General features: G+C 34.4%; 1 protein-coding gene across 6 annotated transcripts in view; it reads right to left on the bottom strand.

The window, feature by feature from the left end:
• Positions 1–23,080, bottom strand: part of LOC114248169 (uncharacterized) — a 119,023-nt gene that overhangs the window by 50,467 nt on the left and 45,476 nt on the right. For 4 of the 6 annotated variants that reach the window (XR_003624934.2, XR_003624932.2, XM_028181323.2 and 1 more), the window contains exon 2: positions 10,225–10,253. The gene's annotated coding sequence lies outside the window, so the exon portion shown is untranslated. Of the gene's footprint in view, positions 1–10,224; positions 10,254–14,681; positions 14,870–23,080 lie in introns of those variants that run through there. The other 2 variants (XR_016323422.1, XR_016323421.1) reach the window with 2 other exon arrangements.

The raw sequence follows: 23,080 nt of genomic DNA on the forward strand, positions 1-23,080 counted from the left end.
TCCACTGAATCAGGATTACGTGTACGTTCGGAATCGTGAAGTCGTTGCCTTCACGGCCGTCTCTCGTTTAAACATATTCCTTTAACCCTCCGCATTAGAGGGTGATGATAAATGAACCGTACACTGAGGTGCCTGACGTTGCGTCTGGCCCTTTTTCATTCATAAATAAACGAGAATTAGTGAATAACTTTGACTAATAATATGATTTTATTAAATTTATGAGATTTCTAACTCTATGATTTTTACTCTGTGGTATTTTGTTCGAAGCAAGAAAATGAGGACTTTTTGGCGGGAACGCGAGGAGTGAAGTTGTATGATTTGTTTTATTTTGTCTATTTAGTGTTTCTTCAGGTTTAAATATGTAATAACGGTGGTTTATTAACTGTTTAGTATCTGTGAAAGTGCACAAATGTTGGAAAATCAAACAAAGCCGCTGGACGTAACTTTTCGGGATCCTCTAAAAAGTCCACTGAAAAAATCTTAGTAAATGACCACCATTTTACTGAGATTATATTTCATCATTCATTCTCATTTCATTTCATGCCATGTTTCATATTAATGAACTTCATTTCATTTCACTTCATATTATCATTTTTCATAAAAATAAGAATTTAACTTAAAATAAGACTTATCCTAAAGGTCTTAGTTACCAGTCTTATAATCCCTTTAAAAAGCAAGAAAATGAGTTTAAAAGGAATTGTTTTTGTTTCTTAAATAATTAATTTATCTTACTGTAACCAAGAGTTATAATTCAATAAATACTTATCTATAAAACATATTCTGTAGACTCTGCGTGTTAAAGTTACATAATATATATTTTCTTCAACTTTAAAATATATGTTTCATTATCCGTTACATTTAAACTGGCTAGTCACTTAATACTTTTTAGTAATACATTGCAAGTACTCTGACCTTATCCATAGGCTTATATCGCGTGCATTCAAAGCGTAAGCATTTATTATGAAAATGCTTTCCTCGGTGGCTGTCACCGGCCAAATTGAATATAATTTATCATGCAATACGTAAGCTCTGGCGGACTAACATTTTGACTGTCGGATTTTTTAAATTCGTTTCGTGTAATCTCCAATTTAATAACTCAATGTTATGATTTTTCACAGTAGAATCAGATTTCCATTTTGTTGTATTCGTAAGGGAAGATATCGTTGAGAATATTTAAATCAAATACAAAAAAACACGTATTAATGCACACAAACTAACAACATAAGAGCCAAATTGCTGTGAGGTTAAATGTGCAACAATATCATCAGCTTTACAATGAAACGAATGTAGATCGACTTTTGTTAGTTACACGACAGACACAACTTTTCTTTTTTTTAAAGTTCTCGTGTCGATTCCGAAGATTTATTGCCTAGAACGTGATATAACACACCCTGACAAAATTACTCGTACTTTAGGACGATAAAACTTTATAAAGATTGACAGCGATCGTATCAAGATCAGATGTCAATGTCTCCTTTAATTGACTGTAAGTGTTTTATGGAATTGTTTCGTTTCATAACGTATAGTCATAAGACACTAGGGAGTAAGTTAACGGTCCATTAAATGAAACTATAAATTAGTGTTGATCATGACTAATTGAAGTGACATAGACGAGAGATGGTCAAGTCAGCACTCCTCTTAATCTATCAGGGTGGTCTCATAAACTTTGTTAAAGGTTTTTATATTCTATGATAACAGCCGGTTAAAAGGCTGACCACATAAAAATTTAGATAATAAACGCATCTTTAGGTTGAGAGCTAAATGAAACGTGCTTACCCATGTTCGTGAAAAACCCATTCTGGTCAACATCGTAAAGGTGATAAACAAAATATTTGAGATAAATGAAGACACGACGCAGTTTTTGTTTGTTGAAAGATGGTAACCACAAACGTATCGAATAGATTCACTAATCAAGTTGATTGTAGTAAAAGATCTCCATTTAGGTAAAACCTTTCATTAAACTTATCTCAGTCGGATCTGAGCTCGGATTCGTGTAGCGTAATCGATTTTGGTACGAGAAGCCGCGAAGGACAAAGTGCGGTCACGAATTTACATATAAATTCGAGATTATCTTAATTTAAAACGCATTCGGAAAGTTTATTTGCATTTATATGGGCGGCTATAGCATTTTTTTGTCGCAATCGGCTAATAAAGCAGCTCAGTGAGTTTACACATCGAGGGACGATAACCGGGGCGAGGGTTGTACCTACTCGTGTACGGAAAACGTGTATATTTCATACTAAAATAAACATTCTCAGTGCCAAAATGTGCTGCCACTTAATAAAATTAAGCAATTTATTCGATGCACTGCGCCTTTATTTGCTTAGGGTGGCGAGGAGTCGTTAAGTCGCCCAATCCACCGGTTTTCATAATGAAATTGAATTAGAATAATGAATGATGTGTTTTTTTTTTTGTTACAGAATTTCAAGTTGGGTGTAAAGTACAATTAATTTTTATAAATTTATGTGTATATGTGTGTGTAACTACTTCGCCTACGTGTAACTATTTCAGTTTCTTTTTTTTAAACAGTTAGCAACACCAACAACCGTTTTTTTTTTTCCGGTAGTGTTTTATAAAGCATTTTCGAAGGTCTTTTTTGCGTATCTTAGAGGTGATTAAAAACTTTACAATGACATACATACACAATACAGTCAACCCATAGTCTATACGGTCAGTAATGAATGTCCGTCTACAATGTATGAAATAAACGAAAGATAAAAACATATTATGTATATTTACGTTTTTCTCTTTGTTTGTGACATGTTGTTGTACTTACTACCAGACCTGAGGAATTGTTTGAGATGATACCATCACCTCGTTTTTACCATCACACCACCCGCCACCGGAATAGAGGTCATCCATAATACCTGGAGCCACTGCATTCATCCATAGTGCATTTCCAGAGATCTTTTATGCCACATGCCATTCGGCTTTCGAATGAGCTCCCCTCCACGGTGTTTCCCGAGCGCTATGACATATCTTTCTTCAAACGAATCTTGTGGAAAGTACTTAACGGTAGGCAGCGGCTTAGCTCTGCTTCTGGCATTGCTGAAGTCCATGGGCGACGGTAACCACTCACTATCAGGTGTGCCGTACGCTCGTCTGCCTACAAGAGCAATAAAAAAAAGACCTGTTATACGACTGTTATACTACTCGGATTTATAAAATGAAATAGCGACTGTTGATAATGTTCGCCAACCTAGAATGTTTCTATGAAACCGACAATAAATCGAAACACTCAAAGCAATTCTAACATCAAAGAGCATATCTATAATAATTTGAGTGAATTGAATATTTATTATAACAAGTTCTGTTTATAATTAATTTTAAAGCATTCTCTGTGTGTGTGTTATGTGAATTCTGAATATAAATGAGGACAGGAAATAAAAGCGTGGAGAGTATTTATAAAATTATTAATCATAATATTCTTTTACTTAATTTTAGATTAAAGCAAACGAAATCTTATTACGATACGGCAAAAGTGTCCTTTATTAACATTATATCAATAACAAAGCAAGTTGTGTACTTTACATCACAAGCAAACGTTTCTGAACATCGACCTCAACATTTTTTCTCGACCCACAGCTAGTAACTTCGAGGGGTTATATTAGCTTAACTAAAAGTGTAGGCGAGCGCATGGGGCTCAACCTTGGAAACATTGTCATCATCTGTCCTAGCAAGAAGCAGAGCTTCGCTAATTCTACCATCGGATCAGAATCGCGACCCACTGAGAATATCCGGCGAGAAACCCACGGAAGTCATCGTGGCCTAAAGGATAAAACCGGTGCATTCGTGTTGAGCGATGCACCGGTGTTCGAGTCTCAGGCGGGTACCAATATTTCTAATGAAATACGTACTCAACAAATGTTCACGATTGACTTCCACGGTAAAGGAATAACATCGTGTAATAAAAATCAAACCCGCAAAATTATAATTTGCGTAATTACGGGAGGTAGGACCTATTGTGAGTCCGTGCGATTGGGTACCACCACCCTGCCTGTTTCTGCCGTGAAGCGGTAATGCGTTTCAGTTTGAAGGGTGGGGCAGCCGTTGTAACTATACTGAGACCTTAGAACTTATATCTCAAAGTGGGTGTCGCATTTACGTTGTGGATGTCTATGGTCTCCAGAAACCACTTAACACAAGGTGAGCTGTAAGCTCGTCCACCAATCTAAGCAATAAAAAAAAAAGTTGTGTCTGTAGGTTAAGTAGGACACTGTAAGGGACCTCTTCTATGATCTCGGTTATTTGTTCTATGATCTACACCTTACCTTGTAGCGTGTAAATGAGGTGTAACACACAATGGAGACTAGCAGGAAAATAGTAATGGTATTCGTTATAATGTCTCTGAGTTCCGGTAACCACTTAAGCAAGTGGCAAGTAAACTGATTTGCCTATCTATAACTCATCTAAAGAACAATACAGATGGATAATCTCAAATTATATAATTCTTATCACAGAAATAGTAGTCTGAGCAAGCTGCGTAGTCATGTCACATCATAAAAAGGGCTATGGAATTTACGTCGTGATGCCCCCGAAGACTTTAGAAATAATCCTGTTTTCTTTTCACAAGCTGTACTAATCAAGAATGTCTGTGAAATCCGATTGTTGAACTAATAGCTGATAAATACATCGTCGGGAGCCGTCACATATTTCTCTTGACAAATGCTGCTACAAAATTCTTGTAGGTATGTGCATTTTTCATTTAGAATACATCCATATGTTGCGTGTCCGACAGCTGAAATAACATTACTGTAGTCGTTACGTTCGGTATAATAATAAGTCTTGTGTTAAAAGCACTAGAGATAACTTTTGTTCGATCCACTAGTCATCGGATCGGAATTAAGTGTCATTAATTTGAGGAATTACATTTTTTTGTTTGTTTATTGTATGTATGATTGACTTCCACGGCAAAGGAATAACATCGTGTAATAAAAATCAAACCCGCAAAATTATAATTTGCGTAATTACTGGAGGTAGGACCTGTTGTGTGTCCGCGCGGTTGGGTACCACCACCGTGCCTGTTTCTGCCGTGAAGCAGTAATGCGTTTCAGTCTGAAGGGTGGGGCAGCCGTTGTTACTATACTGAGACCTTACAACTTATATCTCAAGGTGGGTGGCGCATTTACGTTGTCTATGGGCTCCAATAACCACTTAATACCAGGTGGGCTGTGAGCTCGTCCAACCATCTAAGCAATAATAAAAAAATGTCTATTTGACAAATTGTCAAGTTATATCAAATACAAAAAAAAAACATCACAGACTTTAGCTTGTTAATAATTATTTCAGCGAAATCATTATAGGAATAATAAATAACATAACATGTTAATCTTTTCGATTTTTGTGTGTGGCTTCCGAAAGATCAAAGGTTGTTTTACGTTCATATACCAAAAAATATAACTCGTGAATAATCTGTAATGTTCTTATTAAAATCCACAGAAATGTTTCTTATCCCATCAAAGTGAAAATAAACCCTTTTACAAATAATAATATATTTTATATTGTCTGCGACGAAAATGGACCTATTGTCCTAGAAATCTTATATATAGGTATATAAAATGGCCTACAGGTAATTCGTGAAAGCTATAAAGCATTCGAAACGTCGAGAAACAATGTATTAATAATAATAAAATCGAGATTAAACCCTAAAAGTAATTATTTGAATCTAAAAAATATAGCATCATAATATACCCCTGCAATAATAGACTACTTCATATTCTGAACACTTAAATAATATCTCTTTAAAACCACACTCTTGGAAGTGACATGTCTATTAGAGTATTCACCGCTAGTATCGTTTGTTAAGATATATGTGAAAGGGGGTCCTATTTCAAGTTCGGATAGCAGATGAAGAATTTGTCTAACAAATGGGACATCCGGCCCTTATAACAATATTGAATACACACGAAATGGTAACAAATATCTCGAGTGTGTTAGAGATTCTTTGAGAACAAATAAAGGATTTATTGAACTAATGGAATACGATAAAAGTCAGAGAAATATCAATATTTATACAAATTCAGGTAAAAGAGTGTTAACTAAATATTATTTTTTTTAGAATTAGGTAATAAATGAAGTAGGTAAAATTAAATTTGTAAAACTTTTAAAGATTTATTTGAATTGTTTTCTGATACTGCCTTAATTAATGCTGCGATAGGCCGTATTTTATTTTTTCTAATACAGAGAAGGTTTAGTTTATAATCAATTAATTCTCGTTTATAGAACACTGCGTTTTTAATTGGGAAAACAACGCGATTCTATCTTTAAATTTATGTCTGACAGATCGTAAAGTTTTCTGTCTCAAATTCAAGAGTTCACACACGTTAAGGTCTTTAGTGTGACATAAATTTAAAATATCTATTGAAATATATATAATTTGATATATATTGAATATATCATAAACAAAATAGCTTTTTGACAGGGTTGCTTTGAATTACAGCTATCATTTGAAGTACAAGTGTTTACAACACTACAACAATCAGACAGATAAAGGTTTTGACATTTATGTAATTTTTTTTTAAAGCAGTTTATGATCTGGTAACTAAGACCTTTAAGTCATGTCTTATTATAATCTAGATTCTTATTTTTATGAAAAATGATAATGTGGAGTGAAATGAAACGAAATGAAATGAAGATGATTAATTTGAGACATTAATCAACTGGGATTAAATTCAATGAAATGAGATGATATGAGATGAAATATAATCTTAGTAAAATGGTGGTCTTTTACTGAGATTTTTTCAGTGGACTTTTTGGAGAATCCCGTGAAGTTACGTCCAGCAGCTTTGTTTCATTTTCCCAAATTTGTGCACTTTCACAGATATGAAACAGTTAATAAATCACCAAAATGTCCGTTGACCATGTCCTAAAAATGGCGACCGAAAAAACAAAATAAACGTTTTGATTTACTGTCTAATTAGAGAGGGATTACGACGTATTATATCTCTTAAAATCTTCTGTAGTCATAGTAACCTCCAAGTTATTACTCCCCGGCCGATTGCTGGTACCCGTAAATACGTTGTTAGACCTACAGAATTGTCCTTCAACGACTTCTGCGTACACGCGAAGACTATGAGAAAAGTTTGGACGACGGATTTATTTGTCAACTTTGCTCTGATAAAACTTTGTTTGACATTTGATTGGGAGGTCATGCCCCGTTTCCCTCGGAGATAACTTTCCACCACCTCCTTCGGCTTTAGATTAATTTCCATGTAATATTGACTTTAAAATGCTCGTTTTATCACTTTTGTATCCTCCTGCTTCTTTAAAATATTATAAATTCAGAACACGAAAAGATAAGAGTGAATTACGACATTCCTTTTTATAGGAAATTTTATCAAAGCAATTTATTTCGAAGCGTCCGTAGCTTAATTCCGTGGATTCCTGGAGTGTTCGTAGTCATGCGATGGTGCCATGGTTCACCTGGCAGGCATAATCATTATGATCAGCCAAAAGAAATCTACTGCTAGAATTAGTTTTAAATACTCAAACATCTTGTACTTGATCGGCGTCCACAAACGACTGTCACGATGAATAAAATTAAGTGACCAAATTAACTCTACATCACCAATGTTCACCCGTTACTGCCGACATAGTTCTTGACAAATGACACGGCAAATTTTAACTCAAATAGGAACAAGTCCTACATCGCGATGAAATTTCGAAGCATTACTGATACACTAGATCAGTGGTTTAGCAAGTGGTGTATTTAAGTTAATACTGCAGTACTTTTTCCAAGGGCTCCCCCTTTGACCCGACGCGAATCTAACATGAGCCCGCTGAGATCCTCATGGAGTTGCAATTCCGATCCGGTAGTAGGTGATACACGAAGCAAATATGGTAGGTAGGTATAGGTTCTAGGAGGCGAACTAGTTCTAGGGAACTAGTACGCCTCCTTGTGAAGCATTCGGGTTGCTGTTATCTCTTATGTCCCAACTGAGCCCTCAAGTTCACCTAACCGTCCTTGGTGAAGCTGGAAAGGCCTGCAAACCGCTGCTAATTCCATCATTGAAAAAAACCATCCAATACCGCATATCTTGCAACACGTTACTAATGTAACAATTTTGGTTTTGTTTGTATAACTGCGGTTGGTATAACTTGTGTGCTGCCGGTCATAACATATGGCGCTGAAACGTGGACATTGACCGTAGGTTTGGTCCGTAAGTTCAAAGTCGCTCAGCGTGCTATGGAAAATTCTTTGATGGATCGAGTCAGAAATGATGAAATTCGTATAAGAACCAGCTAGCTGATGCCCACTTTTCAAGCCAGAGCGTATGACTGCTTTGGGCAGAGATCACTGGTCAAGACGGTCGTACCGAACCGTGAGAGATATAAGGCTCCCTGCCACAATTAAAGGCGAAAAGGATACATTCCTTTTCATCGGTTACACTTAGACTCGTGCCTTATCGTTCGTTTGTCACTCGTGTGACATCGCCCACGCCTCCGCATCTAATTAGTACAGAAATAACGTCAAGAGATTTGTCAACCTCCTAGCTTTTATGGCATCCCTTTGAGGCGTGCTCCAAACGAGAACGATCCACGCCGCCTCTCATGTAAATAGATCGTTAACCGCCTGTGAAATATTGTTTTGAACTTAGAGGGTGGTCCGTGTTAAACGTCAAATACTCAGCAATGTCATCCGGAGGTGGCTTCATCAGGGCTTTGGAATCGAATCTTCATATAAAAGATTTCGCTGTTGATTTCGATTTGTTGTGATGGACAATTTTGCGACTTAAATTATGATAATAAATGCTTTTACTTGTATGTTTTTTGCACGAGAGTTCGAAGGTTCATGTTTTGGAGCGAACGAAAGAGTAAAACGATGTATATTTGCAAATTATTATATTAATCTATATAATAATGCGTGAAGCAAAAACTTTGTATCCGTTTTTACGAAAATTGCGCGGAAGGAGGAGTATGAAATTTCACACACTTATCTATATATTAATACGTGAAGCAAAAACTTTGTATCCAAAATTGCGCGGACGGGGGAGTTTGAAATTTTCTATACTTATAGAGAATATAGAGAAGAACTGCACAATGCTAATATTTTTTTAAATAATGCATAAAAGATACATTAAATCAATAATGAAAACATTACGCACACTACCATGTATTTGACATACACACGCATGCATACTATTTATTGTCAAACTTTTGTTCTTGACGTCTGTTGTCAAATTGAGAATAGAATATGGTTTGTCTTTGAATATTTCTTTGAATATTTTTTATAGTGTAGTCTTGGCGAAATTTGTGATTATAGAAGTATAAAATACAATCATAATAGTGTACAAACTTAGGTACAATTCCAATTAATTATAGTCGAATTTCGACTACTGCGGGACTTCTAGTCTGTACTAATTTATAAATCTACAGTGGTTTTTACGAATGCTCCGTTATAACTACAGAACCATGCACCCGATTGACTTGAAACTTGGTATCCATGTAGAAAATACATGTACTTAATGAATAGGCTAATATTTATATGAATGTTGGACTCCTTAATAAGAATGACAATAAATAATAATGTTAATTTTAAATGGATAGCGAAGCGGGCGAGTACGGCTAGTAGAGAATATAGAGAAGGAGTGCAGAATGCAATTTTTTTTATAATTATGCATAAAAATACAATAAATCAATTAAAAAAATTTTACATATACTACCATGTATTTGACATACACACGCCTATATACTCTTTTCTCTAATGAGAGAATATGAGTTCTAAGTTCCAGTATAGTTACAATGGCTGCCCCACCCTTCAAACTGAAAAGTATTACTGCTTCACGGCAGAAATAGGCGGGGTGGTGATACCTACCCGTGCGGACTCACAAGAGGTCCTACCTCCAGACAAAATCTGTGATTATAGAAATAGTCTTTGACAATAGAACCGTAATAATGTTCAAACTTTTTAAATTAATAATTATGTTCGAATTTCGATCACAGGGTGACCACTAGTTATTATTATAGTTATTATTATTAATATATGTCCCGAGTCCCAGTAACCAGATAAATATAATCGCGTGTAGTCCATGTAGTTTTCATTCTAATTGTTTTTTGCTGACATTTGCTTAATTGAAATATTAGTCGAATTTGTACAAAAAAAAACTAAAACCAATATTTTGTTCACGTTATAAATAGAAAAAAATATTTTATAGATTATTATTCATTCAACTAATCGAAAAACGTTACAAAAGTATTAAAATGTTAACTTTAATTTGTACTTACATTTGTTGGAGTGAGATGACTTGCAGAATCTGAAACAACAAAGTAACGTTTTTTTTTTTTAAATCCTTACATTATTTTCCATTAATAAAGGTCTTTTTAGTATTTTTAAAATAATAACAATAGCTTATATAGCCATTAACACAAATAATAGAACATTCAATGTTTAAAAATTACTTTTAAGTTTTAACTGTACCTACTAAAGAGCCAACTGTAAAAGTGACATTAGGTTCATACTAAATATTCAAAGTACGTACATACATTGAAAAATAGCTTCGCATACATTTTATAAATTTGAATCCTGTTCCAATAACATCACTCAACGTGCGTATATGTATCAGACCAGTGTGACCCATTACGTCGTGTATGCTTTGAATACGTTATTTTTGCGATAGAAAGTATTTTAATCATGAGGTTACAACAAATCACATGTGTATCAATTTGTATCCCATATTAATCGTTAAAATTAATATACATTTAATAGCAGGAAAACAAAAAATGTTATCAAAAACACAAAATTCATTTTATTATCTTGGTAAATAATAATAAATATTTTCTTGACGTTATCCTATCACTCCCGTTCCTCTTTGAGTTCCCGTAAAATCCCATAAATCATAATTTTGCAAACCGTTTCCCCGATTAACTTCCATGGCAATGCTTTACAGGTACAAACAGGGTTGCCAGAAAAAAAAGTACTCTCTACGATTGTGGAAGAAACATTGTTATTTTTTATTCAGGTAATTCAAACATGGTATTATTTAAAAAAAACATATCAGTGCTTTCGTAAAAAATTATTACATGGTAAAATATTTTTAGCGCAAGACATTATAGTAATTATCATTGAGATGATTTTTCATTTACAACAAATTAAATTAAACTCAAACAGTTAGCTATAAACGTTGAAATTAATTAGTTATAATATAATATAAAAAGCTAATTAGCTAGTAACGTACGAAGTAAAAGCAAAAAGGATTTCATTAATGAATCGAACGCCATTTTTTTTTGGCAATCTCATCACGATATAACACCACCAAATATTTAAGTAACAATAATTATCAGCCCTATGCAAACACGAAATCCCGCCGAACAAAGGGTAATTTCGCTTATTACACAGATTATATAATATAATATAGCTAGCTACGTTTGTTTACGTTTTACTTCAGTTTCTTGTAACAAACAATAACAAGAAAGCTATTAGAGGGCTATTAAACTTGTTATTTACGAACGAGACCGCTTCATTATCTCCTGCGCAGTAATTACTGGTTTTATCGCGAAAATATTGGCACAAAATGGTAGAATTAGTGATGCTTAATAGAGAATCGTTACGTGTAACACAGCTCGTGTATCTATAGTACAATGTTATTTCCATCGCAATCTCAATTTCTGATCTGTGAAATAATTTAGGTCGAGAAAACCTCTCAGGCTCCTGATGTCCACGATGCTGGTGGAAGGGCGTATTGTAGTCTTGCAGTTCCTAAGGCAAAGCAATAATGCCTTCTGATTTAATTTTGGCGAGCATTTACCATCAGATCGACCGAGCTTATCCACCAAAGGTAGCAAAAAGTATGTTTTTTGTGAACATGATAAATTAATTCAAATTTTTATGTTTTGGCGGTGGCTGGAAAGGTATTTCAAATTATAATCATCATATCACTACATAGTATAAAACAAAGTCGCTTTCTCTGTCCCTATATCTGTCTGTCCCTATGTATGCTTAAATCTTCAAAACTACGCAACGGATTTTGATGCGGTTTTTTTTAAGTAGATAGAGTGATTGAAGAAGAACATTTATATGTATAATAACATCCATTAAATAGTGGAAAAATCAATAATAAATTACAGTTTCCGAAGCGAAGCGAGGGCGGGTCGCTAGTTTATGATATAATAATTAACCTCTATATGTATCTAAGACTATCCGTTTCAAACTCAAATGTAACTAAAATTTTATCATCCAACATCTTAAGAGAAAACAATTATCAAATTACAGAAAAACGATTTAACCGTTATTAACTTTTATTTTCTGTAGTACAAAAAAGGACGGAGCAAGAATCGTCGGTCTGCGGTAATGGCTAAATGGCTAATTAAGCAAGTGTATGCTCAGTACGAATTAGCCGCTCTATTAGAATCACATTACGTAGAACAATTTACCGGTAACTGGTCGTGGGGGCGCCCGATGCTCTTAGAATAACAAAATGGACAGTCAACCTCCATAATGCGGGCTACAGGCTTAATGCTTTCAAATGTTTTAAGGATAAGCGCATATATTCTTTTGCAGTTTCGACGTATTTTTTTAATTATTTTTACTAGCTGACCCGGCAGACTTCGTAGTGCCTCAATCGATAAATAAAAGACCTATAGCTTTTGTATAAAATACACAAAAAGAATCCGTCCGACGGGGGACACATCAAAGGAAAAACAAAATTGTATTTTTATTTAATTCCGAGCATTTTCATATTTATCTACCTTTTAAACCTTCCCTGGACTTCCACGAATAATTCGAGACCAAAATTACCCAAATTGGTCCAGCCGTTCTCGAGTTTTAGCGAGACTAACGAACAGCAATTCATTTTTATTTATATAGATAGATAGATTGCTTAGATAGTTGGACGAGCTCACGGTCCACCTGGTGTTAAGTGGTTACCGAAGCCCATAGACATCAACAACGTAAATGCCGCCTACCTTGAGACATGAGTTCTAAGGTCTCACTTATAACAGTACAACGGCTGCCCCGACCTTCAAAACGAAAAGCATTACTGCTTCACGGCAGAAATAGGCAGGGTGATGGAACCTACCCGTGCGGACTCACAAGATGTTCTACCAACAGTAAAAAAATTTTTAAAAGTTTTAGATTTTTTTATAATCATGTTAACTGAAATGGAAAAGAGAATGACAGAGAAAAAGCAAGATGGCGACGATCATTGAACGAGCAAAGCGTAAAAAATGTGTCGAGATAATTTTTAATTAATATAATAAAGAAGATTTGTGAACAGAACAATAAGAGTGCAACAATGGAATAATTTTATTTTATGCCCCGCGATCCTAATTTTACTCTTCTTGCCTCCATCGTATTCCACTAGGTGAGGTCGGCATAGCGATTTTTTCTATTCCATTCTCTTCTATCAGCCGTCATTTCAACACTCACTTCTCTCTCTCTCTCTCATATCGTTATTCACACACTCCATCCATGTCTTCTTACCCCTCTAATTTTACATATACATAGTTATATATTATACTAGCTGAGTCCCGCAATATTACCCGCGGTTGTTATCGTACTGTGGGTGACGCCGCAGGGCGAAGCTAGTCTAAAAAAAGTAGCCTAAGTTACTCCTTATATCATCAGTTACATATCAGTGAAAGTCTCGTCAAAATCGGTCCAGCCGTTTCAGAGATTAGCCGGAACAAACAGACAGACAGACAAAAATAAAATGATATTTTGGTGTATGTACCGTATGTATGTATGTATTCATATGCATGTAGTAAAAAGCGGTTATTTCAATATTACAAACAGACACTCTAATTTTATTTATATGTATAGATATATTATATCGTTAGAGTTTTCAATTAAGAGTTTTCAATGTTAGAGTTAATATGGTTGCCACTAATAATCTATGGGTTGTCAATCTCACAAAATAAAAATCGAGTTCATAAACCGGTATGACAGTCAACGAAATTCTCAATTACGCTTTTAAAGCTCGTAGCGGTTTCTCATCACATTATTTCACTTTGATTCATGTTCTAAAAGAAAAACATTTTTCGGAAAATTACAATTTACTTCTGATGTAATTTGTTCGGATATACATATTATTTTGTATAACGTTACCAATTAGGCTTCGGAAAAAACATTAAAGGATCTTCGTACCGAGAAAATTAAATTAACTCAACTACACAGGACTAAAATTCAACTGAGAGAAAATGTTGTGCGTTGTAATTAATTTGGCATTTACAATGTTTTTTTGTTATGGATTTTTTTTAAATCAAATTTACTTATACTCGTAGGATCGTATTTGTTAAATGAAATATACAGACTTACAATACATACCGCAATTAGTTTTATAAATATGAGTAAAGAAAATTCTAATATGCTGTGTGTACCAAAAACGAATACATAATTATTATAAACTAGCTGACCCGGCAGACTTCGTAGTGGCTCAATCGATAATATATAAAATAAACTTAAAACAAACAAAAGGAATCCGTCCGACGGGGGACACATCAAAGGAAAAGCAAAATTGTTATTTTCATTTAATTCCGCACATTTTCATATTTATCTAACCTTTAAAAACCTTCTCTGGACATCCACAAATAATTCAAGACCAAAATTAGCCAAATCAGTCCAGCCGTTCTCGAGTTTTAGCGAGACTAACGAACAGCAATTCATTTTTATATATATAGAAGATAAAATATTAAATATAATAACTAAATAAATCTATTACAAAGTACAAGATTTTATCATCACTAACCTCAAACCTCGAACAAAGCTTACTTCGTGTAATAAATATTGTCACAATAATATTATAAAAGGAGAATTAACAATAAAACAGTTTAAATTTAAACCTTTCTTGGCTATAAGGCACAATAAGTGGAACTTATTAAGCGTCGAATATCGTGACCGGACCACCCACGGCCGAAGCGAGCAGCCAAATAAAATAAAACAACGAATAAATAAGAGTGCTCTCCCATAATTGATCACAAATTAAAACTCGCGCCGCGTTCGAAATTTTAAGCGTTTCACATCGCCAAAAGCGTAGTTGCTCTGTGTGTGGGAACAATCTCGAATAAACGCTACGATAAAAATATGATTGCGAATTGTTTTACCGCGAATTTCTAGTTCCGTTTTCGTCTCGTACTTTTACAAATTTACAGAACACTAATAATTTATATAAGATAAGGCATTTTATATAATTTTAAGTTAACTATTTCCTTATTGTAATTGATGCCTTTGACATGACCATATTCCGTCGAACTTGCTATTGTCTGTTGAAAAATTCAATTAGTTTTATATACATATCATTAAAGAACAATGTGCAATGATTAATCCTTGAGTAATTTAACGTTCATAAAATTGCAATGTATTTTGTTCTCGGCGTGACCGCATCACACATACATAGCGATAATTTACTTTTATGCACACATACACGCGAGAATAAAAAGGGGTAGGGTTGCCTACGAGTCATATTTTAATTTTTTATTGCTTTTATAGGCGGCCAATCATATATACCTCCTGATGGTCAAAATAGACGAAGCAATTCCACCACAGCCAAGTTGCTGTCTATCGCTAAGAATTCTCCGCAAACTGAAGAAGAACATATTGTATTGAATACAGCAATAATTTTGGCGTAAAAAAGAATTGCCTGCTCGTTCGCGATATTAGATAGTTCCAGAATTATATAGACATCACAACGAAAATACAGGAACCTATCTTGATCCAGTTTCGGTTGTAATGAGTACAGATACATTTCAACCTTCAGTGTCAATACAACAAGATAGAATAATACTGTTCAAAAAAAAAAACAACAAAAATCACCTATTTTACAAATAAACTCGGTGTTAATTAAATTAAGCAGGTCAGAAATACTTTTTGCAAATGCAATTACATCAAAAGAACATTATGTCTAATTTGAGAATAGACATTTGAATATATATCGCCGAACAATTTATGTACCATCGTCTATCTTTTTAGCTAACTTTTAAAAGCCACTTGACAACCCTATAACACGCAAGAAGCGTTAACTGGACCTGAACAGTGGGTCACATTCAGGATAATATGTCACTAAAAATAGGTGTCCTCTGCTAAGACATTTCTTTTTCTTTTGATAATGGCGGCTTATTTATAAGCCAAGACATTGCTTAATCGCCTTTTAATCGTTTTTGCACCTACTCACCCGTTAATTTTTAAGCTTACTATTGAGGGCTACGACATTTTGTTCCTTGAAACGAGGCTTAACAACAGTTTTATGGTAGTGACTTATCGATTCCCCTAACATTGCCGGTACCTACGGGCAACAGTAACCACATTACACCAAGTCGCAGTCGTCGTCTAAAGGTCTAACGTCGTGGCCTAAAGGATAAGACACCTGGTGTACTCGTATGGAGCGATGCGACCGGTGTTCAAATCCCACAGGCAGGTACCAATATATCAAAAGAAATACATACAACACATGTTCACGACTTACTTCCACAACGAAAGAATAACATCGTGTAATATCGGCAATTAATATAATATGCGTAATTTCCAAAAAACTGAGAAGTGGACCTAAAGTATATATGTGGGTGGCGGTAATCACGTGGTGATATCTATTTGCTTCGGTAACCTATAACCATCAGTTGGGCTCGTTCACCAGTATACGCAGTAAAAAGTGTTTTAGATGCTTTTTTGCTTAAGATGGCAATAATTTTCTGTGATGATTTATTAGCCAGCCCGTATTTTTAATGCGCCCCAAACATTACAAATCTTATTTTATAAAAGTAACAACACAATAAATAACTTATAATTTACTGAACCATTTAAATTTATCTCGTTAAAATCATACTGTAGTCGGCGGAACACCCATAAAACGTTCTCAGAAAACGCTACCGATTCTGAATTACGATCTTTGAACTCATTCCCCGAAGGTGTGTACTAGGTATAATAACTCTCCAATGTTGAGATTGTAGGTGAGATACTTCAAAGAATTCTTCCTCATTCCGACAGAGCTCCTTTCGATTTCTGAAAAACAATTAAAAACCATGCAACCTTCTTGATTTCAGTTCTACACAGTATCAATGATTCAGTCTATAAAATCATTTAAATTTTTTATTAGAACTCTTGAAAATGCTCTTGTCATGTATTGTTTTTTTTTTTAGCTGTATTACTAATTTAACTTTTACTTTGAGTACTGTAATTTACCACTCGCATAAGATCTCTCGACAATCTTCGTATGAAAAACGCTCAAGCCAAACAAGGACTAACAAGGCAAAAATAGACCTCACTGATGCCTTTGCCAGTTCAATAGCTGTCTCGGTTAGGCCATCCCTCTAGAGGCATTAAAATTCATTGAATTCCTGTCTAATATGGGTACGTGACGCGATTATAGGTACCGGCACGTCCAGTCACAGCCAGACTGAATGCGAAAATCTTACATCGATTTGTGTCGCAACCTTATAAATATTTAATATCCTTTCATCGGAAATTGACATGGCAATGAAGCGTACTCCACAGCAGACTTGATGTGTTTATTCGCGTTTGCGTATGAGAATAATTCACTCTCTTGAATACATAGTGCAATTTATTTGTTTACAATAATTTATATTCATGAAGATAATCGTTTGGATATTAGGTATATGTGGTTAGGAAAATTCTAATTTGAGCGCTTAGTTATTGTTTTACTATGTTTAGCTTTGTTTTTTTTTTTTTTTTATTGCTTAGATGAGTGGACGAGCTCACAGCCCACCTGTTGTGAATATAAAATGTTAACTTGTATTAACAAGGATTATTACTGTTATAATAACGGTAGATTTCATCATCAAAAACTAAGATCAGTCGTCGTGGCCTAAAGAATTATACCCTTATTGTAAGCATATCGAGCTATGCGACTTTGCCGGTGTTCAAATCCTGCAAGTCAACCAATTCTTCTAATCTAACATGTAGTACTTTCTACGTATGACGACTAACATTTTGTAATAATGATCAGATCCGCAAAAATGATTGATTGCGTAAATTCAAAGCTTCAAAGTGAGTGGCAGCTATCACGTTGGTCTGTGGGATCTGATAACGAATTAACACCAGATGAACCGTGAGCTCGTTCACCAGTCCATGCAATTGTAATTACCAACCAAGTTTTAGTTTAATATGATTGTTTATCAGAATAACTAAGGACGCAAGAAGCGGATATTCCTTATCATTACAGAATAATGTGCGATTTTATTTAAGTTGTCCTTGTTGCAGCCGAGAGGATCATTTGCGTGCGTATCTTTACCACAAATCACAATACACACAGTACATGCTGATATATTTTAATAGCCGCAAAATTGAATCTTACGGCTACGGTTTACAGTTGTTTTTTATAAATGGTATTTGCAAAGGTACAGCACACCCTAAGTGCCTCGTTCCATGCCGTATTATCGAGTCGAGGCGATCTACGGATGCTATTTTGTTATTTTTGCAGAAGTAATGTAGACGAGGGAAGAAATATTATACGGGCTTTGCCATTACGGCGATATTTAAGGACAGAGTTTACAACGTTTGTTCTATGGTGTTGAAATTATTAATGATACATTTCACTTGATGCTAAGATATTAAATTTCAACGGCAGACATTTTTATATGCACGTATAATGTAATTAATTATTGAAAACACCGTTTAATGATTCTTAAAATCAAATATTAACCGGTGCACACATGGCGATGCTATTTAAACAACTGTGAAATACTTCAAATTAGTTCATATAATGTATAAATATTTACATATATTATTTGAAATAATCACTGCTTATTGAAAGTTACTAAGGCATCAAAAAATCTAATCCATTATTATTTAAACGAGGATTATTTAAAGTTTTATTTGAATGTCAAATGCTTTTCCGTTTTAATGTACAGGAGTTATTTCTCACGATGCCAATTATAACAGTCCTATAAATATTTTAATTTTAGCAACAATATTAATTACATTTATACAAAGAATACTCTAATGCTATTTTTTATAGTTTCATTTCTGTGACCACTGATATATGTGATATATATTATTTATGGGCTTAAATATAATGTAATCAAAATGTAAAAACTAGTATATGTTACAAAAATATATTGTTACATCTAATATAGTTACTATACAGAACAGTATTGTTATAAGTCTAATTTTGCAACCACCTTTCTTTTAAATTTAAGTAAATTTAAATGCGCGAACGAGATCATTATCATTATCATTATATATTTTTTTAATAATTTAAACGCATTCTTCTTATGAGAAAACGTAGGTCAGCATCGGTTCACCAAACATGAATAGAAACGGCATATGTGGTAGAGTAGCAATAGATGCAATTCCTTTAAAAAAAATTATCTATTTCTGCTCTTTGTCTTCATTTTGAGCGATTAACAGACAAAAACAAAACTAATTCGCTCTAATCTCGCCTTTTCTTTTGTCATTGTAATTATTGTATATGATTATATATATTACTAGCTGAACCAGCACACTTCGTAGTACCTCAATCTATAAATAAAATACGTAAACTTTTGTGTAAAATAAACTTATAACAAACAAACGGAATCCGTCCGACGGGGGACACATGGACACATCTAAGGGAAAATTATTTTTATTTAATTCCGAGCATTTTCAATCTACCTTTTAAACCTTCTCTGGACTTCCACAAATAATTCAAGACCAAAATTAGCCAAATCGGTCGAGCCGTTCTCGAGTTTTAGCGAGACTAACGAACAGCAATTCATTTTTAAATATATAGATTACTATTGAGGATCGCGGGGGTCCCCGCTGGATGCAGGCAGCGCAGGACCGGTCTTTGTGGCGAGGCTTGGGGGAGGCCTATGTCCAACAGTGAACATCTATGGGCTGATAAGAAGAAGAAGAAGAAGATGCTTAAAATACTTTACAATTTTCATGGACGCAGAAGATCGATAATCGCAAAAATAGTTTTGATTAAGCTTCGTACAATTAACATGAATATTGATTAATTTATAAAGAAAATTGCTTTATGCTGCATACGATTCTCAAAGTTATGGTAATCATTTTTATATGTAAATCTTTAATATATATTTTTTGTGTTCTAGGTCAATTTGTATTTTTCTTAATCAATATTATATAGAGACAAATTATAATGGAACATTCTATTGTAGGTCGAACAATAGTAGAAGATACATATATAACGTATATTAGGGTGAACATAATGTGATTGTTTTGGATTGGGCTTTATTAAATTCTAAAACAGACCGCCGAGCTGCATTTACGATCTCTATTTACATTCAGTGGACTATCGAAATGGCTTTTATTGAATTCTGTTTAAGAATTTAGGTCAGTTGGCTCAGTCTGTGGGATTTAACTGTAGCGAGCTGGGCTTTTCAGAGTTTGAAACTTCTAAATTATTCGTATGTTAACTTACTGCCGATTGTATACGACACATTTCTAAAAATAACTATTACTTCTTCTTCTTAGATCCTTTTAAATGTATGATCATTTATGAAGTTATGAAGTTCGGGCTGAGCCCCGTCAGCTGGACACCAGTCTCAATGAAGCAAGAATAGCCCCTCAAGCTCAGTAGCTTATTTAAATAGGTATGTAAAAGAAATAAAAGGAAGTTTTTGAAGTTATCATGCGTTTGAAGTGAGTCAAGTATTATCTATACTAATATTAAAAAGCTGAAGAGTTTGTTTGTTTGAACGCGCTAGTCTCAGGAACTACTGGTCCGATTTGAAAAATTCTTTCAGTGTTAGATAGCTCATTTATTGAGGAAGGCTATAGGTTCATATAACATCACGGTAAGACCAATACAAGTGGAGCACCAATAAAGACTGTTTCAAAATAGGGGTTTAAATAGCTCCTTAACATTCTATAATTCAAAAATTTTTTCACTTTCTACGTAAATGAAGTGGAGGTGAAATTTAGCATTATGCCAAAGTAACTATTCCACGCGGACGGAGTCGTGGTCAAAAGTTAGTAAAAATATATGTGAGATTTAGATCTCATCTATTAGCCACTTAACACCAGATGGCTTGTGCTCGTTCACTCATCTACGGGATATAAGATGAAAAAAACTTCTACGTATAATTGCAAAATTAATCTGTGCGAATAATTGCAAAATTAATTTGTGTCATTCAAACGATATTGCGAAGAACATTATTACAATTATTTATCAGGGCTATAAAACGATTAGATTTATTACAAGGAAATTGCATGAATGCTAATTATATGTTATAGTTTATTGAACGATGAACTCTGTGGCCGATTGATCAAACGGTTATTTATGTAAGACTAAGAATAGGTTGAGGTACGTTGATGGGTTTGTACTTCTGGTTAGCCAAAAGTATTCAAATTTGGAATGTAGCAGCATAAATAAGTATACATCTAGAAAAAAAAAAAAATAAAAAATTTGAAAGTGCCTCTTAATTTTTTTTCCAACTTATGGAACATAATATTATGTAACCCATTTTTTATTTCAAATTGCAGATAAGCAAAATGCGAACGAGTTATCCGGGCGATTTCAAAACTTTTCATTCTTCCCAAGAGTACCGTGTAAGCCTTCAAAATGCACGTTATACTTTAGCAGCTCACAGCATTGCTAAGCTTGATTTTGTTTCATTCGTTTTTCTATTCCTAAAGACGGATCTGTAACTAATAAGAAAAGTATTCACTCTCAAACGACTATTGAACAAAATCGATTGATCACATTTTGACAAGGTTTGCGGACAAATAGTGCTATTGTTCCAAACAAATTTCCTATAAATGAGAAGAAAAAAACATTTTAATGTCAGGTCAGGCCGCCTTACAAATTTACATCAGATTGTAAACAGATTCACTTATTATATTCATTATGGTTAACTGTAATTACTATATAACGGTATTTAATGAATAATTTCTTTACTTATCGGACCTCATATTCTTCAATAACGTAAATGCCACCGGCCACCTTGAGACATGAATTGTAAGTCTCAATTCTACAGTACAGTGGCTGCCCCAGTAAACCGGAACGCATTACTGCTTCGCAGTAGAAATAGCTACGGTAAAGGCATCTTACAATCACTAATTTTGTTAATTATAATTTTTGTGGGTTTCATTTTATATTTTTATTAGATGATTCGCGAACATGTGTTAAGTACGTATTTATTAAATAGGTTTTTTGTTAAACCTCCCTTTGTAGGCAGATGAGAGCATACGGCTTTGGTGATAAAGGAATACCTTCGCTAGTGGACATCAGCAATGTTAGGCTCCGATTCGATAGTGAATCAGCGAAGCACTGCTAATACTAGTATTTACTATACTATACACTAGCCCTAGGGCTAGTGTTAGCAATTCTGTCAGGTTAAACCCGTGAGCTCATCTACCGGTCCGCGTGAAATCGGAATAGTCCCTTAGGCTTCCAACGATTAGGTAGGAAAAAAAATGGCGCCGTCTAATCCTCTTCCTCCGTGCGTCGTATTCCTCAGTGCTGAGGGTCGTGACTTTTGCGGAGCACTTTTTTTAGGACCATTCACAGCCTAATCAGTGCCTACATAAATATTTAAAGTATACTTCTATTATTATTTTCTAACTGTATTGTGTTTTACATTAGGATACTTTATAAAAAATAGTTACCAAATTTACGGAGTGAAAATCAAAGGTCTTTTAAAATCACATCGCACATGTTCTATACATTTCATAGGCCATTTCACAAGCATCTGTTATTCGACCTTTTTTTTATTATATTGCAACAATGGGATCGCACAGACGTTCTCACATCACCTTTTCATTAGACCGTCCCTTGTTGTGTTGCCACAATATTAGTTTTTGTCTTCGGAGCCCGACAAAAACCTAACGGGCTCAAAACGTCCGTTATAGTGACGTAGCACAGTTAGGATCGAGTGTCTAATAGGCGCACAATCATATAAACAAACATTGACCTTTCAACCTCAAACGTACAAGAATTCAGATCTCGAGTCGAGATTGCTTCTCGCCGGTCCCTCCGGGCTGCTACTGATTTGTTTTATGTAAATAAAGTGAAATTTAAAAATTAATTCGGCCCAAAAAGCAGCCCTGTTCAGTTTCTAACGAATAAAAAAGCTTTACTTCCTGGAGTTGTTTTTTTTTTAACGTTCTAAACTTATTTCAGGTCTAACGAGTGCTTTTAACGAGCTTTTATTCGCAGTCTTCTTTTAACAGACGGAAACGTTATTTTAT

Source organism: Bombyx mandarina, chromosome 08 (genome assembly GCF_030267445.1).
Source record: "Bombyx mandarina strain Sakado chromosome 08, ASM3026744v2".
Classification (NCBI taxonomy): Eukaryota; Metazoa; Arthropoda; class Insecta; order Lepidoptera; family Bombycidae; genus Bombyx; species Bombyx mandarina.